The sequence below is a fragment of the Ixodes scapularis genome, unplaced genomic scaffold (genome assembly GCF_016920785.2).
Source record: "Ixodes scapularis isolate PalLabHiFi unplaced genomic scaffold, ASM1692078v2 PGA_scaffold4__175_contigs__length_147842914, whole genome shotgun sequence".
NCBI lineage: Eukaryota > Metazoa > Arthropoda > Arachnida > Ixodida > Ixodidae > Ixodes > Ixodes scapularis.
Window position 1 is genome coordinate 137,705,749 of NW_024609879.1, and position 8,856 is coordinate 137,714,604.

Genomic DNA, 8,856 nt, shown 5'->3' on the forward strand with positions numbered 1-8,856 from the left:
GCTTCGAGTGATACACGAGCAGCCCATCCGGCGTGAGCGTCGTTGTTAGGGGTTCTATCGCCTGCACCGTAAAAGGAGCAGTGTGTGCACCTCCTGTAGTGGGCAAGAATTCCTACACTGGAGAGAAGCGGGGACAAGCCCTTTCTTCAAATGCGTCAAGTCTCCTTGAGCTTCGGAATACAAAGAAACGCCACTATTCGGAGCTAATCCCACAGTTACTCGACCTCTCTTGCGTCGTGTCTGTTCGCTCCCCGCGCCTCGTAGCAGTGTTGTTGCAGTGGGGGGGCTCGTTAAAATTTTGGGGTTTTTTGGACTATGTAAATCACTTTCTTCCTTCCCATCCCCCCCCTTTTCTACTCCGCATGCTTCCCCCTCTGCAAATATCAGCTGACCTTCCGACATCTTTTCTGTGTTGATAGGCAAAACAACCACTAAAATTAGAAAGTAATTTGTAATTTGAGTGGAAGTCACTCGGAAAGTTAGTTAAAGTAAACTACGAATTACTAGAATATAAATGTAATTAAAAGTTACTAAACTACCCAGAAAAGTAGTTAAACTACAGTAACTTGAGTAAAGTAGTTGAACTACGTACAAGTCTGGCCCGGCAGGCGCTCTGCGTAAGGGTTTTCACCTATCTGCCTAGCCCCGCACACCATCACATGGGCCAAGAAAGCTGTAGTTTTACTGCAGAGGAGAAATCAGCAGGGTCCAAGATGGTGACAATTGAGGATGGGGGACTGTTCCAGTGGCTGATGGCTTGAGAAAGGAATGAGCAATTGAAAGCGTTAGTAGAGTCAGAAATGTGCTTGATGGTGCAGACGTTGTTGAGGCGAGAAGATGTTCGGTCGGGGGGTAATAACAAAGTGGTTTTGAGGTCGGGAATGTGGTAGTAGATTTTGTGAATAAAGCACAGCTGAGAGACTTTTCTGCGAAGCTGCAAAGAGGACATGGTTAGTTCAGTTTTTAGCGCTGAGACACTGAAAAAAAAAGTCATAAGTGGATGAAATGAAGCGAGCAGCTCTGTTCTGAACTGCCTCTACAGGGTATTGATGAGGTACAGTCGATGGGTATTCCAGATGGTTGAAGCATATTCTATTTTTGGTCTGACGTACGTGTCCAAGGTTAGCTTACGAACAAAGGGTGGAGCCCTTTTTAAGTTACGTCTGCTTAGTCCAAGAGTTCCAGATGAATCGGCAGTAATGACTTCAATGTGGTTATTTTAGGGAAGGTCAGATGTTAGTCTTACACTAAGGTATTTATACACAGTAGCGGTCTCAATCAGATCGGAGTACAAGAAGTAATTAAATGACAGTGTTTTTTTTTTCTTGGTGAAGTGGATTAGTTTGCGTTTATACTCGTTTAATGACATAATCCACTCTTTGCACCAATTGTTAATTTTCTCTAGATCTTCCTGAAGCTGGTTATTATTTTGCACACAAGTGACTTTGTTATGGATGACGCAGTCGTCGGCGAAAAAGCGTTTTTTTGAAGAAATCCCAATGGGGATGTCATTAATAAATATTAAAAAGAGTAAGGGCCCAAGTACGAACCCCAGGGGAACACCAGGAGATACATTTATTAAGGAAGATTCATGATCATCATGGACGTGACCTGTACACGGGAAAAAGGAAAGTCACGAATCTATGCAAACGGTTATTTGGTCGAGGCAAAAAGATGATAGCTTAGAAAGAAGGCGTTGATAAAAAACACGGCCGAACGCTTTGGAAAAAAAAAAAAAAAAAAACTGCGTCAGTCTTTTCATTTCAAGGTTCAAGGTTCAAGGTTAGTGTGCAAGTCATGGATGAAGTCGCAGAGTTGTGTTTCGCAGGAAAGTACAGTCTCCGGCGATATGAAAGACCCACTGAGAGCGCGTGGCCGAGGCGGTGGCTGGTGGGGGCGCTGCGAGCGCTCCGGGCAGTTCCATTCTGGTTCGAGGGGAGGACGCTCATTCGGCACTCGGCACAAACTGATAAGCGCGTTTCGCTTTATCTGAGCTCGAGTGAGCGTCCTCCCCTCGAAGCAGAATGGAATTGCCCGGAGGGCTCGCAGCGCCCCCGCCAGCCACCGCCTCGGCCACGCGCTCCCAGTGGGTCTTTCATATTGCCGGAGCGTGTACCTTTTTGAAAACCGTGCTGCTGTTTAAAGAAAAGAAATGGGATGATAGGTGCCTCATGATATTGGAGTAGAGGATATGCTCAAGTAGTTTGCAAGAAATTGAAGTCAATGAATCAGGGCGATAATTAGATGCGGAAGAGCGGCTGCCCTGTTTAAAGACTGGGAATTACCCTTCCCACCTTTTGGTCAGATGGAAGGCACCTTTCAGATAAGGACTGAATAAAGATAAGTTTTAAATACTCACTCGAAATAACACTGGTGTTTCTTTTAAATTTTAGAGTTGATGTTATCGGTTCCAGCGGACGAAGTAAGTTTTAGTTTATCAATCAATGTTATAATACCGGCGGAGTTAACGTTAATAGGGTGCATGCGCTCGTAAAGCTCTTCAGGCAGAGTGGGGACGGAGTCCAAGCACTCGTTAGTAAACACTGATGAAAAATATTCGTTAAACACAGAATTATCATGGTCGACGTTGCACATCCGACCATTCCTAACTCTCCCCATCTTCCTAAACGTCCGTGTGTGTCCGAACACCAGAAACCGGAATTTTAAAGGTTAAAAACGGCACGTTGCGAATATGGAACGCGTACTTTCATGCAAAGCTGACGTCAAGTGACTCAAATCGAAAAACATGCATATTTACAATATTGTTATCTCTTCTGGTGAAGGCTCAGCAACTGTTGCATCCGTTTTCGCGCACGAAACGGCGACTACCAGAGAAAGTAAGAGCGCAGTGATTGCCTTTATTTTAACAATGTAAACACACTTGCAGGCGTGCGCTGATGAAGCCTCAAAATCAAAGCTCTCGTAGTGTGATTCGTGACTGTGCCGGCTACTACCCAACCTCGTTGTCACGCCACTTTCTGGAAGCATACACCGAAATTAGAAGTAAACACACAAAAGCGACATCGATACAATTATCTTCTAGAATATCACCTTATTTAGTCATAACTGTTTCAATAGGCACTACAAGTTGTATTTATTTTAAGAAGAAGAAGCAAAATTTTTTTCGTGAGAAAAAACAAAATATTAATGTTAAGTCTGGTAACGTTGTAATTTTGCCGAATCATTGCCAAATCTTTAGAAAAGTTGGACAAAAGTTGCGCCGAATTTTCGATTTGGGGGGGGGGGGGGAGAGGGTCTGGTTTGCCCCCCCACTCAAAAACAAGTTGGTACGCCACTGGAACCTTCGGTTATTTGAACGAAGCGGCAACACGGTCGCACACTGCCAAGCACGACTCACGCAATTTCCGTAGCTCAACTGTGTTTCCAGGTGCATTCCACACGCTTCACTGCAGACCTCGAAGATTCCGATGGTCAACGAGAGCACAGAAACGTCGCATTAAATCCTATTCTAGCGGTATCCGAATCAATCCGAGGTCCGAGCAACGTAGGTCAGATTGTCTCTTCCGTGGCAATATCCCCGTCGGTCCCCAGCAAAATGCACACCGTTCCTCCGTATTGTCACGTTATACCTACGTCAGACACCACGCTGTACTCTGAAGTCGCTTTCTACCGGCCTCGTACGACGGGTTCCGCGCCTGAGATCAGCTCGCCGAGACCAACGACAACGAACAAAGCATCCATCAAGCTCCAGCCAATGCTCCGGCCCAGCTGGGGTACCAGCCGCTGCCTGGGCGCTGCCATCTTTCCTGTGACGTCACGTATCTGGTTTGGTCACGTGAAGACTGGTCAAATTTGCGTACAAAGGCAGCGGCCTTATGGGGGTCCCTTTCGAGTGCAGACCGGGACCCCGGTTTATTGCTCTAAGCCCCTCTACCTCGTTGGGCGACACAAACGGCGACGCCAACGGCGCCCCCGACGGCAACGCCGCTCAAGCCGCAAACGGGCGCTTAAAGCGCAGACCGCATGGCGCATTTTTGCTCGCGATTCAGGCGCGTCGGCGTCAAACTGACGTCATTTCCTGCGCGCGGGCGCGCGTTTTCGCGGGAGCGTTGGTTTCTAGCCGACCCAGAACAAGACGCGCGCGCCGAGGTCGAAGCGGCTCTCGCCCAATGAGGGTCGGTCGAACTATCACGTGATCCTGCACAGTACGCTGTTTCGTATTCAGCACATTTCAGAGTGTTGAAAAGCATTTTTATTTTCCATATAAAAATTGAAAAGGCGTGTCTTTTGACACACAACCCCGTTTTATTTACTTATTTGTTCATTTAATTCTGATTTTGTAGCATTTGCGTCAACATTTACGACGCGTGTTGAGAATTCTGTTATCTGGCAACGCTGATAACGCGCGGCCGGCGGTGCTTGTATAGCTAGAAAGGGTTTCCTAGTGTCCCGAGCGTACGCCCTTTCAAGCGGCCACGGAGAAACCGGTTTGGATGACGCGCGCAGGTGGCGCTGCGACCCAGCAGGCACGCTATTCTCCCCGTGGGCGGCCCGAGCGAAAATGGCGGAAGCAGGTTTTTCCGTGTGACAGAATCGAGCCGTCCGACGTTCTTCCTTTGTTGTTTGTACGGATCTGTGGATTACATCGCAATGTACAACGAAACACCAACGGTGTGTCATGCGTCAGTGTGTAGGATGCATGTGATCATGCCGGCGAACAAAGGTAGGACCTGCTTCGTGCCGTTGTGCAAAGGCGGCTACAAATCGGCTGCAGAAAAAGTATCGTTGTTCCGGGCTCCAGTCGATCCCCTTCGTCGGCAAGAATGGGCGAGGAACATCAAGCAAGTAGACAAAGTTCTCGTCAAAACCTGTGTCATATATTCACGTCACTTTGATGAACGCTACATCGGAAAAAACTTTCAAGCACGTCATCAATGGCGAGCTCGTCGAGCTGGACCGCGAACGGCCAGTGCTCACCGACGACGCTGTCCCTACGATATTCCCCGACGCCCCCTCGTATCTGACAAGGCCTGTCCCCAAAAAGAGGAAAAAAAGGAACCTCGCTGACCGTGGTACCCCACCAGTGTAACGCAGGGCTGCAAGCGGATCCACGCATGACTGTGATCCTGGAAATGCCTGTACAGAACCAGCGCTAGAGACGCACCCGTTCAGCGACATGGTGCCACCCTCGATGTATTGCAGCGGAATCGTTTTATCGAAAGATCCAACGGCATTGTGCTTTGGATGGCACGCCAGGATGGAGTCAGACGATGTGCGTGTCATAAAGCACGTTACGTTCTCGGCATCTGCAGAAGCCACCCCTGCACAGTGTAGCCCATACCTTTGCACCATATATTGCCGAGGCATCAAAGTCGAAGAAATTTGTGTAAGTAGACGAGATGACGCCCTTGGGGCATTGAAAAAGGCCGAGTGATTGCTTCTTTGCCCAGGCTGTGAAATTGAGCCAGTGGCAGCTGGTCAGTATGCCCAGTTTGGTTCCATGCACTTCGCAAAAAACTGCTGTGTGACAACACCTGACGGGAGAGCTTGTTTACGATGCAAATACACAAAAAAGCTCATCCAAAACCAAACGTACAGGCTCAAGAAGAAACGTCGAACGACATTTCAGCAACGGATTGCCAGGAAGTCCCTTCAGCTGTTCCGGGCTAAAAAAAAAAAAAAACAACAACAACAACAACAAAAGGTTAGAATAAGCCCAAGAAAGTGTTGCAAAGCTTCGGGCAGTCACAGAAACAATTTACAGCTCAGTTTTGGAGGAGAAAATCAGGAGCCTCCCACCAAAGCAGCGTCTTGCTGTAAGAACCTGTTTTGAGGCGGCATCCAGAAAATCACGCCGAGGCATGGCGTACGACATGTAGTGGGTCCTGGAGTGCACGAGTATGTTAGAAGACACAAGATTCTTGCCTTGCCGAGCAAATCATGCCTGGACAGACACATGCAGGGATTTAAAAGCACGTTTGGTTTCAACAGGAGTGTGTGTTCAGCTTTGAAAAAGAAAACACGAGACATGGACGAGTTCAGCCACCATGGTGGTCTTGTGTATGACGAGATTAAGCTCTCCGAGAACATTAATGTGAGGGCTTCTGGAGAACTGAGTGGCTTCGTTGACCTCGGTCCTTTCATGGAGGATAGCAACGAGACAGCACTGAGTGACCCTGGCCTCGTCGTAGCATTTCAACTCTTTAAAGGCAAGTTAATTCAAATAAGTATGTCGTGACGGCGATACAATTGTACGCCTTTTTTTGTTGTTGTACATCCTAGAGCCTAGTCCACCTAGTCAAGTTTGTGATGTCATTTACAACATATTTACTTCAGTGATGCCTAAGCCGTGATTTACATTTTTATATTTCTCACGGTGAAACATCTTATTTTTGCAGGAAAGTGGACACAAATCCTCGGAGTCTTTGCTTCCAGAGGCAATGTAAAGGCGCCTGTCCTCTCAAAGATTCTCCTGGAGGCTACGATACTGGCTGAAAATTCCGGCCTCTTCGTCGATTTCTGGACAAGTGATGGTGCTCCCTGGAATCGCTGTCTCTGGAAGCTGCTCTGCATCAAAGGTGGATAATTTCCATCCCAGAATCACAATAAAAGGCTTTTCTTGCTTATCTCCTGTTATTCACAGATATTCCTTACTTGTCCAGCTTCGTCTAAGGAAATCACCTGTAAGGTTCCCCATCCTGTCGACACAGCAAGGAGCCTACACTTCATCTCTGATTTTCCTCATCTGATCAAATGCGTGCAGAATACTTTTGTCTCAAAAGGCGTACAGATTTCATGTGTTCATGCTCATGTTGATGTCATCAAAGAGGCATGGAAAAGGGACAAGGAAGCATTGACGCTCAAAGTGATGCAACACATAACACAGGCACATGTACAACCAAACGCGTTTGAAAAAATGCGTGTGAATTTGGCTTTTCAACTGTTCAGTCAAGAGGTGTTGAAAGGGCTTTTTTTTATAAAGATGACTTGGAAAGAAGGTTCAGAACAACGGAGCCAACAGAGCAGTTTGTAAAGCTGATGGAGATGTTGATTTTCGTGATGTCAACCAGGGTCCCGTCTAAGGGCCTTTGAGCCCAGTCAGGAAGTGCCCAGTTTTTGAATAGTTCATTGCCTTCTTAAGTGAATGCGAGTATGCTGCCCAACACGGTGGTGGATTCCTAAGCGCAGGGACTGCCATTCGACACCGTGTGAATCTACAGAGCACACTGTCACTTCTGGACTATCTGAATACCTCAGTGCACTACAGGTACTTGTTGACTGCAAACCTTAGTCAAGATAAACCAGAAAATATCTATGGTATTGTGCGACCATCCTTTGGATGTAATGACCACCCCTCCCCTGAGCAGTGTTTGGTCATTATTAACAACCTAACTTTCTACAGCCTTGCAAGACCACCAAAGAATGGAAACTCGCCAGCTGAGCTTGTAACTGCACTTTTGCAGCCATCTGATGCTGGAAAAGGAAAGGCTGCTCGTGCAACAGCACTCGTTGATGAACTGTTGGACGAGGGAAGTCTGGCTCATGCCGCAGTTGTGCTAAAAGAGCACAGTAGCCTGACTGACCACCACGTCTGTGTCGAGAAAAGAAGTGACAGTCGGCTGATATATTACGTAGCAGGTTATGTTGTCCGCAAGTCCCTCAAAAAATTCCCGTGCCCAGAATGTGCATCTTGCTTGAGTCTCCTGCCCCTGCAGGCTGAGTGCAATGGCAACGCCTCATTGACGAGAGAATTCGATCATGGGGGTTTGCTGAACCCTTCAAAACCACTTGAGGCACTGGTAACCAGACTGGAAAACGCCTTCACTGTTTTCTTTACCAGAAACAAGCTCCATGCTAAGAGCATGATCTGTTTCCTGCGCTTCCTTCAGGGGCATGCACTGCAGGACGTTGGCTGCAGTGAGCATGGGCGCTTGGTCACAGCAAATGTCATCAAATTCTATGCTCTGACCAGGATGCATTTCTTTGCTAAGGCTGTTAACAAGGATCGAGATTCCCAAGGGGAGAAGCAAAAATAGCTGAAAATGAGGCGATGCCGGTGAGGACCGGACTGCGGTACTGGAGAGGAAAAGCACACTAAATAAATTATTCGCCAACAAAGACCTGGAATAGACATTTAGCTTTATGATGTTTTTTTTTTGTGGATGATTCGCAAGTTTTTACACTCTTTTCCTTTGCTTCCGCGAATATACCTTTAACTTCATTTCCAAAACAATAAGGAGATGAAGGGGTTGTTTGTTACACGCGTTGCGCTTGCTGGCGTCTGCAACGGTCGATTAGTAAAATAAAAATAAATGGCATGTTCCACACGCTCTCGTTATCATCTCATTTTAGCGATTTACTTCCAACCTTTCCTACATACAAGGCGAGCGCGTGCACCAGATTCAACTACACTTGAGCGCTTCTCTTTTGGCCGTACCGCTCCACGTGGTCTGTCTCAAGCCCGCTGTGGAGAACGCACGCCGAAGCAGAGAGGTTTTGTAAAACTCGTAGGGAGGTGGTCTTTATATATATATATATATATATATATATATATATATATATATATATATATATATATATATATATATATGCGTGTGTGAAGATTAAACGATAGCGAGCGTTACAGCAGTCACAGATTTACATCCGGAGACGCGTCTCCCGTTGAAAAACGCGCGCCTACCGCCAAACTATAGCGCGCCTGCAGGCAGCAGCGCCATCTGCCCGCGTCATCGCAAAATATTGCCGCTCCTCGCCCGCGTTGACGACACTAGGAAACCCTTTCTAGCCTCTGTAGTGCTTGGCTTTGTCTGCATGCGGGTGCCCCCGCGTCGGCTTCCGCGCGAGCGTTCATAGCGCGTCGCGTTTTCGCGTGCAGAAAAACGCGCCATGCGGTCT

The 8,856-nt window shown here is 47.3% G+C and overlaps 1 pseudogene; it reads left to right on the forward strand.

The window, feature by feature from the left end:
• Nucleotides 1-5,218: 5,218 nt before the first annotated feature.
• LOC121837868 lies at nucleotides 5,219-8,021 on the forward strand (annotated as a pseudogene).
• The last annotated feature ends 835 nt before the right edge of the window (nucleotides 8,022-8,856 follow it).